Source organism: Microtus ochrogaster, linkage group LG1 (genome assembly GCF_000317375.1).
Source record: "Microtus ochrogaster isolate Prairie Vole_2 linkage group LG1, MicOch1.0, whole genome shotgun sequence".
In the NCBI taxonomy this organism is placed as follows: domain Eukaryota; kingdom Metazoa; phylum Chordata; class Mammalia; order Rodentia; family Cricetidae; genus Microtus; species Microtus ochrogaster.
The window spans coordinates 5,330,844-5,345,207 of record NC_022027.1 but is presented as its reverse complement, the minus strand read 5'-3'; positions in this window follow the sequence as shown (position 1 = coordinate 5,345,207).

The window sequence follows — 14,364 nt, the reverse complement described above, 5'->3', positions numbered from 1 at the left end:
TCGAGGTTTGGTTCCCAAGAAAGAGTTTGCCAACCTCTAACTTATTTGAATGCTTAAATGCAAAGAAAATAAACAGGGTTGACAATTCCCTAACTTACTAGTTCGCTTTCCAAACAACTAAATTAACCTTCAATATTGTGTATTTCCCAGAGCTACACGAGTTGCTTAGAAGCTGAATTCCATGCCTCAAGCGCTTCAGATACAGTTCAAACAACTTTCAGTTCCCAGTCCCATTATCACTGGTATTAGTTTTCTCATGACAGGAGGAAACTACCTGGCAGAAACAAATTAAAGGAAGAAAGATTTATTTAGGCTACATCTAAGAAGGACTATAGGTCACAGTGTGTCGGGGGTTGGTCAGGAAGCCAACAGGTGTTCATGCTTCCTCCTTTTCCCTTTTTATTCCGTTTGGGACCCCAATACCAGGATCCTGTTATCCACAATCAAGGTGAATTGTCCCTACTAGTTAAAGCTTTGGAAACACACCCAGAGGTGACTGCAAGCCCAGCAATGGTGGCAATGGAAGATGCGACATCATACTTTTCCCTTAGTGCATAAAGGCTCCCCCAACCTGCCCCCCCATCTCTTTGGGCTCTATTTGCAGGGACTATTCAAGGTGTTTAGCTGAGGAGAATTTAATAAAAGGTTCCCCCATCTGCTCCCCTGCCCCCTAATTCCTTGGGCTCTGTTTGGAACGGCAGGGACTATTCAAGGTGTTTAGCCGAAGAGAATTTAATGAAAGCGTATTTTAGGGAGATGTGGGGACGCTAGTGAGAAACTTACCCAGCAATGAGCGACAGTGGGAAACTGCTTTACCTAAGTCTGAGGGAACAAGAGGAAGAAACTGTTACTAGAACCCTGAAACCGCTGGTGGCCTAGAAAAGAGGCCCCTGGACTGGAGTTACAGAAAGCATAGAACCACTCTTATCATGACCTGAGATCAAGCAAATAGCCCAGTCTTTCTGTACGTACATTTCTCACCGTGCTGCCCTGTGGCTATCAGGGGCTCTGTGCTTGTCAGTGTGTGCTTACCTGCCCTCTGGGAAGCATAGAGGAAGACACTGCAGACAGTGCAGTTGGCAGAGGTCAGTTTATGGACACAGACAGCAGGCAATGGGATGAAAATCTCCAAGAAAAGACTATATAGCATGGAACTGCCCAATATAACTTTGGGTAACAACCAGAGCCCGGTCTACAGATTTCCTGACATACCAAGTGTCTCAGCTTCTCAAATTAACGGAGGTTTAAACTTCTTTTTAAAAATCTTTCCTTGTTTTTACTTTTTATGGGAATGAGTGTTTTACCTCAATGTGTGTCTGTGAACCAGGTGCCTGTAAAGTTCAGAAGAGGGCATTGGGTCCCCTGGAACTGGAATTATTGCTGCCCATGAACCATCGTGTGGGTGCTGGGAATCCAATTCAGGTCCTCTGCAAGACTGGCCAGTGTTCTTAATTGACGAGCCATCTCTCCGGCTTGCAGAAGCTTAACCGTTGGTAGACTACCATGAAGAAACAGAGGGAGCTGACTAGGATGTTAACAGCTCCATGTCTGGTATATCATTTGATGTCTGTAATCTTTAATGCACAGTAGCCACTAACTTTGTTCAGACACAGGGTCTCACTATATAACCATGCTGGCCTTGAACTCAAGGCTCTGCCTGTTTCTGCCACCTCAGGGTTGGAATTAAAATGTACACCACCATATCCAGTTTAACTTATTTTTTTTATAGACAAATACTCAGCACCAATATCCTTTAGTATCTCATTCATAGTTCTGTGTCAACTGGATGACTACATTTGCTACGGTGATCAATTTTCATAGCTTTTATTTGGATCAATTTTAAGTAGCACAAAATATAATTTATAAGGTGATATTGTTTGAAAATGAAAATAACAAAGTAAGGTTAACTTGAGCGTGGAGCACATTGCTAGTGATTCTCTTCCATGTGTCTCCACATTCAGCAAAAACCAGCTACTCAGTGAGAATGTATACCCAGCTGAAGTTACTCATCATTCCCTGTAATAAAAAATCAGTAAGAAATTGGAATTTATATCTTCTACTTAAGTTTAAAAATCTTTTTAAATGTGTATAGCTATTTTGCCTGCATTTATGCCCGTGAACCATTGGCATGCCTGGTAGTTCGGGAAGATGCCGGAAAAGGGTGTTGAATTCCCTGGGACTGGAGTTACAGATAGTTGTGAACCTTCGTGCTGATGCTGGGAATTGAACACCAGTCTCAACACTGGCTCTTCCTCCGGAGGACTGGTGGAGGAAGAGCCTGTGTTCCTAGCGACTGATCCATATCTCCAGTCTCTCCTTTACTTACATTTGATAAACCTCAATCAGTCTCTCCAAAGTTATGCAAGCAATATAGTAGGTAGCTGATATTGACTGAGATAGTAGACAATCTCTCCAGCAAATTTACTTATTTTTTTCTAATCATCAAGTAAATCTGTTCTTCGAAGTATATCATTCACGAGAGGGTTTTATTTCTAAATGAGAAAGAAAAAAATTTATGAGCAAATCTTGCTTTTGGCAGATGTATACAAACCTCTTGTGAAGAAGTATAGTACACAGGCTGCTGGGTTCTGCACTGAGTATACTTTGACTCCAGAGGCTGCCTAATGTTAACTTTAAATCTCAACACCTTCCTTTTATTTTAAGCTATGTGATAGTATATCATCAATATCGTGTTGGCCACAGATATGCTCTTCAGTGTGGCTGTTTTGAATTAGTCAATGAGTTATCTCAGTCTCTTTTGTTTACTAAGGGCCTAGCTAACGTACAGTTGAAAACTCACTCATACTCACACACACACACACAAACGCACACACCCACATGCACACACTCACATGCACACACTCACATGACAAGGGTCAGAAGGACAATTTTTCCTGGAGCACAAATGCTAAAGCTTTTTCCTCTTACTCAATTTGCAAAAGGCATATCAGATTACATAGAACTGGCAAAATCAACATGATTCTTTTTGTAAGAGTAAACCCTGCCAAACTAATTTCTTTTCTTCTTTCTTTTTTAACCAGCTGCAAACGTGGCAGATGGTAAAGCGGCGAGCACCTTGAGAAAATATCATCTGTGTCTGCTTTTCTTTATATATATATATATCATGTGTTTTTCGACATTCTGTGTGATCCTGTCTGAGGTGGAATCGTGAAAGGAATGCTTCCCTCTCCCCTCACTGCACCCTGGAAAGCTAACTTCAGCAGACCCATCTCACCGAGACTGGAGCTGGCTATTAAATAGACTGAGCACACACACTTTATAGATCATCTCCGTCTCGGGAGAGGCAGGAAAGTAGAATCCCACCTGGTTTACAAATCAAATGACCTGATGTTACTCAGATTTCTGAAAAACTCCAAGCAACCTGAGATCGTGTATCTACGCTGAAGCACCACCGTCTTCTAGAATACTGGCCACTAAGTCGCTAGGAAATTAAAAATTGCCAAGAAGTTCCAAGGAATCTAAAAGCAATCTTATAGTAAGAAACGTTTGCTGTTTCCAGAACTCATAGAAGCATGTCCACGGACCTCAGCTACGACGCCAGTCTAGCGTGTAGCCAGGGTGTCTGGACAGTCTGAGGGCCATCCTGTTCAGCTTCTTTTCTTGTTCACTCTCTGCACACACAAGATGAGTATTTACTGTAAGGCAGACTCCAGGCACAGACAGTGTAAGATTAACACACTTCCTTTTTGACACGTGAGCCGTCAAGGAACACACACAGAAAGTGCGGTGCTGTGTGCCCTTGAGGGGTTAGCAAGGTTCACTTTCAGTGAGAAAGTCAAGACAAACATCACAGTCAAGCCATCCTTCACATGAAAAACCAGTGTGTGATGGGGAAGGGTAACATGGAGAATTTCAGGTAAAAGAAAGAGAGAGACAGAGAGACAGAGAGAGAGAGACAGAGAGAGAGAGAGAGAGAGAGAGAGAGAGAGAGAGAGGTAAAAAGCATAGAAGAGCACAGTGCACACAAGGGACCCTGAGTTTGAGTGGCTTTATGTGGCTAAAAAAGAACATGTAGCTGCAAGAGTGGACAATGGCGAGAAATGAAAGTTGGGGTTTATTGAAGAAGAAAGTCAAATGTCCTGACTTTATCCTGCTGGGTGTGACTTGAGGATGGCGCCGCACCCCTACAATTCCAGAACTCAGCAGATGGAGGAACAAGGATCAAGGAGTTGAGGCTAGCCTCAACTAGGTGTTGAATTTAACAACAGCCCAGGCTAAGTGAGATGCTGTCTCAAAAATCAAGACAGAGCTGAAAAGATGGCTCAGCGCTTAAGAAAAGAACCCAGGTTCAACTCCCTGCTCTGGCATGGCAGCTCTTGAACTTCTGTATTCCTAATTCCAGGATCTGAGGTCCTCTTCGGGCCTCCATGTGCACTAAACATACGAAGTGCACAAACACACATAAAATAATAAAATTAAATTAAAAGTAAATGTTTAAAACAAGCAAGCAAAAATGGGAGAGTAAGGCACAGAAGGATGAGACAGTGCAAAGGGGCTTTTTAAGGGTGAGACTGCAGGCAGGGAAAGCAGACAGGAAGTCCTCCTGCTAAAGCTGCAGTTTGAACTGCGCCTTTTGTTTCTTTGTGGAAGATCAGTGCTGCCTGTCTTGAATTTTCTTGAGATGGGGGTTCTGAGCACTTCAGTATCTCCAACAACTTGTTCATGATGCTTTCTGGTGGCAGAAAGTAAATCACTATCAAGAGCATCATTCCACATTTTATATTCTCAGGTGTTTAGATTTCCCTAAAATAACGTTTGTTACATTGGTAGTGCGAAGACACGTGCATTATGCGCGATCTTATGTGCATAGCTCTGCAAGATATTGACCTATTCTTTCTACATTATTACCTGCTCCACATAGCTTGATTCCTCTTCCTCTTCCACCCCCCATTCCTTCCTCCCTCCCTCCTTCCCTTCCCTCCTTCCTTCTTGAGCAGGGACTTTTAGTAACCCAGACTGTCTTAGAACTCATGGCAATTCTTCTGCCTCAAACTCGTGAGTGCTGGGGTTATAGACATGAGTCACCATGCCTGTATTTTGACCCTACTTTAAAATTAAACTCTTTTGAAAAATCTACTAAAACTGTGTCTATAATATAATATAATACAAAAAAATTTTTGAGACAGTATTTCTCTGTGTAACCCTGGCTTTCCTGGACTAACTCTGAAGGCCAGACTGGCCTCGAGGTCACAGAGATCCACCTGCCTCTGCCCCCCAAGTGCTGGGATTAAAGGTGTGTGCCACCACCACTTGGATAAAAAAATTCATTAAGTATAGAAGAACAAAATTTAAAAGTATCATTAGTGTGGTAGTCACAAAAACAAACATATTTGGTATGAAACACAAGTAAAACTTCTTACATCTACATCTGGAATTTTTTTCTTTCTCTTAATGAGACAGTCTGCTGACCTCGAACTTGCCATTAGGCAAGCATGGACTTCTCCTCCTCCTGTGTCTATCCCAGGAGTGCTGGGCTACAGACACTCAATATAAATAAAATCAACAAAATTATAAATTTTTTAGATAAGCTGAGTTTTACACATATCTCTGGCATAGGAAAATCAGATATTACAGATAAATACAAAAATGACCAGAGAAAGAAAAAATATTATACCTACAATCCCATCTACATAGGTGATTCTAAATAGTCTGTTTCTGTTATTATACCTACAATCCCATCTACATAGGTGATTCTAAATAGTCTGTTTCTGTTATTATACCTACAATCCCATCTATATAGGTGATTCTATTTCTTTTTTTTCTTTTTCTTTTTTTTTTTTTTTTTTTGGTTTTTCGAGACAGGGTTTCTCTATGGTTTTGGAGCCTGTCCTGGAACTAGCTCTGTAGACCAGGCTGGTCTCAAACTCACAGAGATCCGCCTGCCTCTGCCTCCCAAGTGCTGGGATTAAAGGCGTGCGCCACCACCGCCCGGCTAAATAGTCTGTTTCTGTCACTCTGTGCTCACACCCACACATGCACACGTATACACAGACATTCGTGCTTATGATAAGAGTATAGACAGGATAAATCGTTGTTTTCACATTTAACAATATACCAGGGCCATATATATGCATCAATAACTAAGCTTTGAGAACATAAAATTGAGTTAGATGGGTACTGCTTTTAAGTATAATTTTATATTGTTGCTTCCTACATTTTTCTTTTAAAATTTTAGATGGTATATTAACAAACATCTCTTCAACTCTGGACTCTCACCGTTGCTTATTTCTTTATGATAAATTCCCAGAAGTAGATTTTTGAGACAAATGTCAAGGACATTTTAAAATTAAAACATTATGTTCCTTTTTTGCATATGTACAAATTCATGTATGCTTATTGTGGTGGTTTTCATAGGTGTGGCCCCCCTAGACTCAAGGATTGGAATGCTTGACCTGTAGGGAGTAGCACTAATTGCAGATGTGGCCTTGTGGGAGTAGGTATGGTGAGAGAACAAACTGACACTTTGCAAGACTGTTTATACCAGCCTACATGAACATCACATTTCAGACTTTACATACAGTAATTTTACTACTCGGGAGGTACTCAAAAGAAATATATTCCTATGTATGGCCAAGATGCGCGTGTGTAGGAGTGTCCATGTGGTATTTTTTTTATAAAATTTTCAAACTTGGAATGCAAATGTCTTCCAAACTAAGATGGATAAATAGGAATAGACATGAGACTGAGCCATGGGATGGCTTAGCTGGCAAAGCAGTGGCTGTCGAGGCCTGAAGACCTGAGTTCCATTTCTGTGGTATTTGAACAAAATGTCCCCCACGGTTTCGTATGTCACCAGGGAGTGGAGCTGTTTGAGAAGGATTAGGAGGTGTGGTCTTGTTGGAGGAGCAGTGCCACTGGGGGTGGGCTTTGAGGTTCCAGAAGCTCTTGCCAGGCCCAATGTCTCCTCAGCTCATGTTCCAGCACCGTGCCTGGTATGCTTGCTGACATGAGTTGTACTACAATTATCATGGACCAAACCTCTGATACTGTAATCAAGCTCCCGATTAAATGCTTTCTTTTATGAGTTGCCTTGGTCACAGTGTCTCTTCACAGTAATAGAACAGTAACTAAGATAAACAGTATGTGCTTTTGACCACTCAGCCATCTCTCCAGCCCCATTATACAATTTCAAAATAACTCCCAGTGGTATAATAATGAAATAAGCAGTTGCACAGCAACAGAAAGAAATACTAAAGCACTGTCGAGGAGATGAAGATCTCCAGGAATGAACGTAGGCTGATTTCATGAACTATTGTTACCTGTGAAGAGCAAGGTACAAAAGAATATTTATAGAATGATATGCTCTGTGTAAGAAAATAAGTAAATACATGTATATGTGGTAGCTTGAACAAAAATGGCTGCAATAGGCTCTCAGGAAGTGGCACTATTAGAAGGTGTGGCCTTGTTGGATGAAGTGTGCCACTGGGTGTGGGCTTTGAAGTTTTAAATGGTCAAGCCAGGCCCAGTGTAGCACTCTGTTGTCCTGCTGCCTGAGGATCCAGATGTAGAAACTCTCAGCTACTCCTCTAATACACTTGCCTGGTTGCCACTATGCTTCCTGCCACGGCAATAATGGGCTAAACCTCTGAACTGTAAGCCAGCCCTGATTAAATGCTTTCCTTTATAAGAATTGTTGAGGTCATGGTGCCTCTTCACAGCAATAAAAACCCTAAGAAAGTATATTTATTCCTTGTTCAAGAAGAAGGAAGAGGAGAAAAAGAAAAATGAATGGGAAGAAAGTGGAAGCCAGAAACAGGTGATGGTTATTATCTTAGTCTGGGCTACTATAAAAATTAGCACAAACTCAGTAGATTGCGATCAATGGAAGTTTTCTTTCCCTCCAAGTTCCAGAGGTTACAACCGAGAGCTCTGGTGAGGACTCCTGGGTTCCAAACCGTCAACTTTTCATTTTCTCCTCAGGTAAAAAGCAGGAAGAAGCAAGCTCTTGATAGAAAGTGTAGGTAAGTGATGGAGAACTGGGCTGGCACAGGTGAAAGCGGTCTCATCCGCTCCAGGGAAAAAAGGCCAGCTCTCCTGGCTCTGCTGCCGTTCATGAGGGTTATGACCATATCTCAGCCTCGCTTCCTGCCCAGAGCCTTATCTCCTAAAAGAGACTAAAGTGTCAACGACAAAGAGATATGTCATCTAATCGTGTGCTTTTCCCCCATCATTTAAAATGTTCCATTCTATGAAGCTTTATTTTCAAGTGTGTGTTTTTCTGATCTAGAAGTTTTGGGAATTTACTCAGAGCAAAAAGATACACAGATGCATGTACATTGGAGAATATAAAAGGATGTTCCTAACAATGTAGTCTTGTGCATAAAATGAGCTGGAAATAATGTAAAGATTTGAAAGCAGAGCTCTGTGGATTATTGTGGTACGTTGCACTCATTACCGTACAGTTATTTAAACTAATCTGCATATATCATCATGCAAAATTTTCACAAAATAACTTTTGTTAATTGAAACTCTTCTTTTGCAACTAGCAGAAAGTGGCCTGATCTGGTGTGACAGTGTCCTCTGCCTCACATTCATGGTGTTGGGACTGGAACATCCAAATCCTTAAATTCTTGGAGTCATGTCCACATCCCGATACCCCTTCCAGCTCTGAAGACAAGGATTTGCAGCTGCTTCCTGTATTTGCTACTTCTGTGGTGCTGTTTTGACTCATCAATTGCCAAATTCAAATGTTTAATGTGGACTGTGAAGTAGATCTTAGACTACTTGTCTTATGAGCACAAATCCCTTGGGTTCAAGCCTCTCCCCGCTCTGCAGGAAAAATGAAGTGTCTTGTGGGATCCCAGGGCACTGGCCCCTCAGGCAGGCACTGTGTTAAAAACATGGTCAGCAAACAGGAACCTGGGAAGTGCCTCCTCCTGTCTTATCCCCACTCTTCCACTTGATCCTCATCTCTCACGCTGGAACGAATTCTGCTGTTCAGGTCACTCGTAAGGTTACGACTAATTCAGCTTTGACAATCTGAACTTTCTTTCACTGGGGAGAAAAGATCACTGCCAATAAGTATCTTATGGTTCCAATGTCAAATTTCTGGTAGAAAGAATTTGACATGCACAGTTTGGGTCACATGTCTCTGTGTGGTCTGATTTTCTTTGACCAAGCATGAAGGGGTACAGTAGAGATATAGACATGTCTGGAGCCTGCTTTAAAGAGAGGAAACAAGCAGAGTCACTATGCAATGAGCCAACTGCCCCCCCCAAAGGATTTTTTTTTTTTGGCTTTTCTAGACAGGGCTTCTTAGTAGCTTTGGAGCCTGTCCTGGAACTAGCTCTTGTTGACCAGGCTTGGCCTCGAACTCACAGAGATCCTCCTGCCTCTGCCTCTTGAGTGCTGGGATTAAAGGCCTGCACCACCACCGCCCGGCTAAGGATCTAGTTTAGTTAGGATTTCTACTGCTGTGAAGAGATACCATGGTCACGGCAACTCTTATAAGGAAAGCATTTAGTTGATGGCTTACAGTTTCAGAGGTTCAGTACAATCTCATCATGACAGGGAGCATGGCAGCCTGCAGACAGATGTGGTGATGGAGTAGTAGCAGAGAGCCCCACATCTCCCAGGCAACAGGAAGTAGACTGAGACACTGGGTGATATTCTGAGCATAGGAAACCTCAAAGCCTGTCCCTCCAGTGACACAATTCCTCTACGAGGCCATACCCACTCCAACAAAGCCATACCTCCTAATTAAAAGTGGCACTCCCTATGGGATTATGAGGGCCAATTACATTCAAACCACCACAGGACCTATTTGAGCAGACACAAAAAAGACCCAGCAGTACAACTGTATTTCTTTGTTGTTGTTGTTGCTGTTATGTAAATTAACCCATTTATTACAGGCAAGTCTCAAATGGTAGCACTTCTTCTACTGATCTTTCCGTTTCTTCTGTCTTCTGGTGGAGCCTTCACTGTGACAGAGGAAATGGTGTTGTAGATCCAGGTCCAGCCAGCCACTGTTTTGCAGATACCGTAATGCAGATAGCCAAACAAGACGAAGGCCTCTGCCTGAAATGACCCCTTGGGGAAAGGGCTGGCACATGGCCACAGTTCCAGGTGTGTCTGGAAAGGAGTAACAATGGGGACATGAGCAATTGTGCTTACATCGTGCCACTTTTCTCTGGCTGTTTCAGGAGGACCTACATACACCGTAGCCGACAATGTGAACTCTGGAGTCAAACTCCTGGAGCCAAATTTTAGTTCTGGCACCTAACAATTAATTAACCACGTTAGTTAGCTTAGAGACATCTCGGTTTCTTCACACAGGAAATGCACATACAAGTGTCACTTCCTTCCAGCTACAGGGTTGTTAGTAGTAATGAGTATACACAGTGCTCAGACTGTTGCTTTCCTAATTTCAAAGATTTGTTTTATTTTTATTTTTTTTAATTTTTTTTGGCTGTCATTGTTGTTTGGTTTTTCAAGATAGTATTTCCCAGTAGCTATGGAGCCAGTCCTGGAACACGCTCTGTAGACCAGGCTGGCCTCGAACTCACAAAGATCCACCTGCCTCTGTCTCCTGAGTGCTGGGATTAAAGGTGTGTGGCATTAACTCGCACCCCTCCTGTGTGTGAGTGTGTGTGTGCATGTGTATGTGTGAATGTGTATGTGTGTGGGTGTGTGTGTGTGCATGTGTGTGTGCATGTATGTGTGAATGTGTATGTGTGTGCATGTGTGTGTGCCTGTGTGTGTGCATGTCTGTGTGAATGTGTATATGTGTGCCTGTGTGTGTGTGTGTCAATGAGTGCAAGTAACCAGAGTCCAGAAGAGAGTGTTAGATCCCTAGGAGCTGGAGTTACAGGCTGTACTGGGCTGCCCAGGTCCTCTGCAAGAGCAGTACATGCCCTTAACACCTGAGCCATCTGTTCAACCTTCTAAATACAATTTTCCAAGAGAAATTTTACAAATTAATTAATAATTAATTAATTAAGGGTCCTGGAAGAAATGACAAATTACAGAGCTGCCAGGGAAGGAACATATTAGTATCTTGCCATTTCGAAACTCAATCCCTCTAACCTTGCTGGGGCATGTGGGAAGAATGCAGGAGCTGGTGGTTTGAATGACACATGGCCCTCACAGTTACCTGTATTTGAACACTTGGACCAAGTTGGTGGAGCTCTTCTGGGAGGTTACAGAACTTTTAGAATATGAAACCTTGCTGGAGGAAGCTCATCATTGGGGTGGGCTTTGAGAATGTATAGCCCCATCCCACTTCCTGTTTGCTCGCTCTGCTTCCTGCATGTGGAAGGACAACTTCCTGCTGTGACATTATCTACAGTCACTTAGTGGAGAAGGCTCTCCCCAGTTTCTCAACAGCTCTACTGCTTTGCTCTTTCTAGTCCAGTTCCCTTCTGAGGAGATATTTTAACACTATTAAAAAAAAATCCTATTTCTCCAATACTGCCAAAGCATTAGAGCTGGTTTTAGTAATAGGGAAAAGTCAGGCAGAACCCAAATGAAGTCCTTTCTACAGAATCACTGGCATGTGCTGTGCCAATACATCAGGTTATGAGAGACAAAGAAAGGTTAAGAAGCTGCCCCAGGTTAAATAGTCCACAGAGACAAGTCAGCAAATGCACTTTGTGTGTGACTCTGGGTCTCTGTCACATTCGTCAGCTTTGAATTAAAGCATTTCTCATTGTCCTGACTGCAGTTGGCAGCCTGACTTAAGAATATTAGTCTTGGCAGTACTGACCCAGAAACACCACAGGAAACTGACCTAGTAATTATTCTCTTGGCAGTGCTCGCCACAGCCTCATGCCCATATGCAAACATTTTCTACAAATTCATATCTTGAAAACTTTCAAATCTTCAGAACATGTTAAATAATAATATAGTGAATATGGCATACTTTTATATAGCTACAAGAACCAAAGATTGACACCAGATTCAGATATATGTGTTCATATGAAACATTTCTATGCAATTTGCATGTTTTCCCATATGGCTTGGGGTGCCATGACCACCTGAATCCTGTCTGACTACTTACCAGAAAATCTTATAAGGCTTAATATCAGGTTATACTCATGGCTAAAGCTTATTATCACAAAAGGTACCAAAAAAAATCATCAGGAAAAGGATAAGTATTGAGTTGAACCCAAAAACCAAAAGTCTTTTTCCATCAGGAGTCAAACTAGACATGATTTTTATCTGCTATCAGAGATATATAAAATGGCTCACCAGTTCAAACCTCAGGTCCAAGACTTTTCATTTTTTTAATGATGTATTTATTTTTACTTCACGTGTATGAATGTTTTGCCTACGTGTGTATGTGTACCAAATGCAAACCCGGTGCTTGGAGGTTGCCTTTATTTTGCTCTTGCCCGTATCTGTGTCGCTATTCTCTCTTATATAAGAATAATGGAGCAATGGCTCTGTGCCATGTCTTGTGGCTGGGGTGGGCAAGACTCAACCAAGACTACCCGGGGTCTTTAGCTTCTGGTGCCAGGTGGTCAGACATCATCACAGTGAGGGAGTAGAAGGTGGAAGAGAAAGAGGAAGAGCGATTCATGGGCTGGGGAGAGAGGTGGATCTGAAGAGGTGAGTGTGGTGAGTAACAGGCTGCCCTGAATGATCTGCTAACCACCTGAGTTCAAGGTGATGTCCCAGCCTGGGCCATTGCCATGGGCCAAGTCTTTCTTGGTCTGCGGCCCTGAAGCAGCTGAGGGGGCCTGAATTGATGCTTGTGGCTCCGGTCCCACTGAGGCCTGAACAGAGGCCTGTAGTCTGGGTTGCCACCTGGGGCCATGTTGGTGTCCAAGGGCCATACTGACTTGGGGACCATGCTGATCTGAGGAGCCTGTGCTGCTTGCTACCCGGAGCCAAAGTGACATTCAGGCCTGGGCTGCTGCCAAAGTCATGTCTGGGTCTGTGGTTCTACCACAGCCAGGGTTTGTGCTGATGTCTGTGGCCGATGTTGCTAACAAAAGCCACATGGATGCCCAGGTTCTTGACCAAAACCTGTGGCCGTGTGGGTGTCTGAGGGTCATGCTACCACCAGGACCATGTTGAGTCATCCAGGACCATGGTGTTCTCTGGGCCAGGGCTGTTGTTAAGGGCCATGTCTGGGTCTATGACCCAGTAGCCAGGAACTGAGTTGGTAGCTGCAGTTCCTGTTCCAACGAGGACCATGAGAATACCTGGGGTCTGATCAGTCACCTGAGACCATGTTGGTACCTGAGGGCCATGCCATTGCCAAACCATGCTGACCTGGTGGCCTGTGCTGCAACCTGGGCTGCTGCCTAGGGCCATGTCAGGGGCCATGGTTCTGCTGTAGCTGGGATCTACGTTGATGTCCACGGCCCACACAACCACAAGGGCTCATAGGAACCATGCGTGTTGAAAATTGAGGGCTGTGTTGAGCCAGCCCTGTCCCTGACTGGACCTGGGGCAAGCTGGCCCTGACCCTTGCTGGATACTGTAGCAAGAGTATCCATACTTGGGAAAGACAGCCCCAACCCTCACCACAAGAGTGCACCTCCCCTAGAGATGATCCTGTTGTCAGGGACACAGGTGAGCTGGTCCTGTGGGCTTGAGAGCAGCAGAGCTGATCCTGACTCCCCTTGTCTGCCCTTGATGCCCTCCCCCACCCCTTGCTACCTGTTGCAGGCAAGAGAGCTGGCCCTGGGGTCATGAGAGTGGGAGAACCAGCCCTGCCCCTCACCAGCTGCAGCACATAGGAGGGTGGACCCTGCACCCCACCAGGGCAGCATAGAGAGCAGGAGAGCTGACCCCACCCTCCCCTTTTACCCTCTACATCAATCTGAAGAGAGCGCTCTGCACCTCACTGGGACAAGACAGTGGAGCTGGCCCTGGTAGATGAGTGTGGGTGAGCCCAACCCAAGGGCTTGAGAGCAGGAGAACCAGCCCTGCTCCTTACTGTATGTGGCATTGAGCATCCCAGCTGAGGCAGAGCTGGAGAGCTCTCTCGGATGGTGACAATGTGGGCAAGCTGGAGGGTTGACCAACTCAGCTACCACTCAGGCCCAGATTCAGGGCTACCAGTTGGCCCACCCCAACATCCACCTCATCTAAGAACTGTTGGAGCATGTGAAGGGGGTGAACCTACAGATCCAAAACTAACAGGATCTCCATGACACAGGACAACAGGCTATCCAAGAGAAGGCCCAGTGAGAGTTCATTATTGGTGGGGTAGCAGAGTCCATGAACACTTGGCAAATGAACACTTACAAGTGAAGATGAAAGGGCTAAAGGATTGATGCTGTAACTCAAAGGGCCCTTCCACAGCAGATTCTTCTTCTTCTTCTTCTTCTTCTTCTTCTTCTTCTTCTTCTTCTTCTTCTTCTTCTTCTTCTTCTTCTTCTTCTTCTTCTT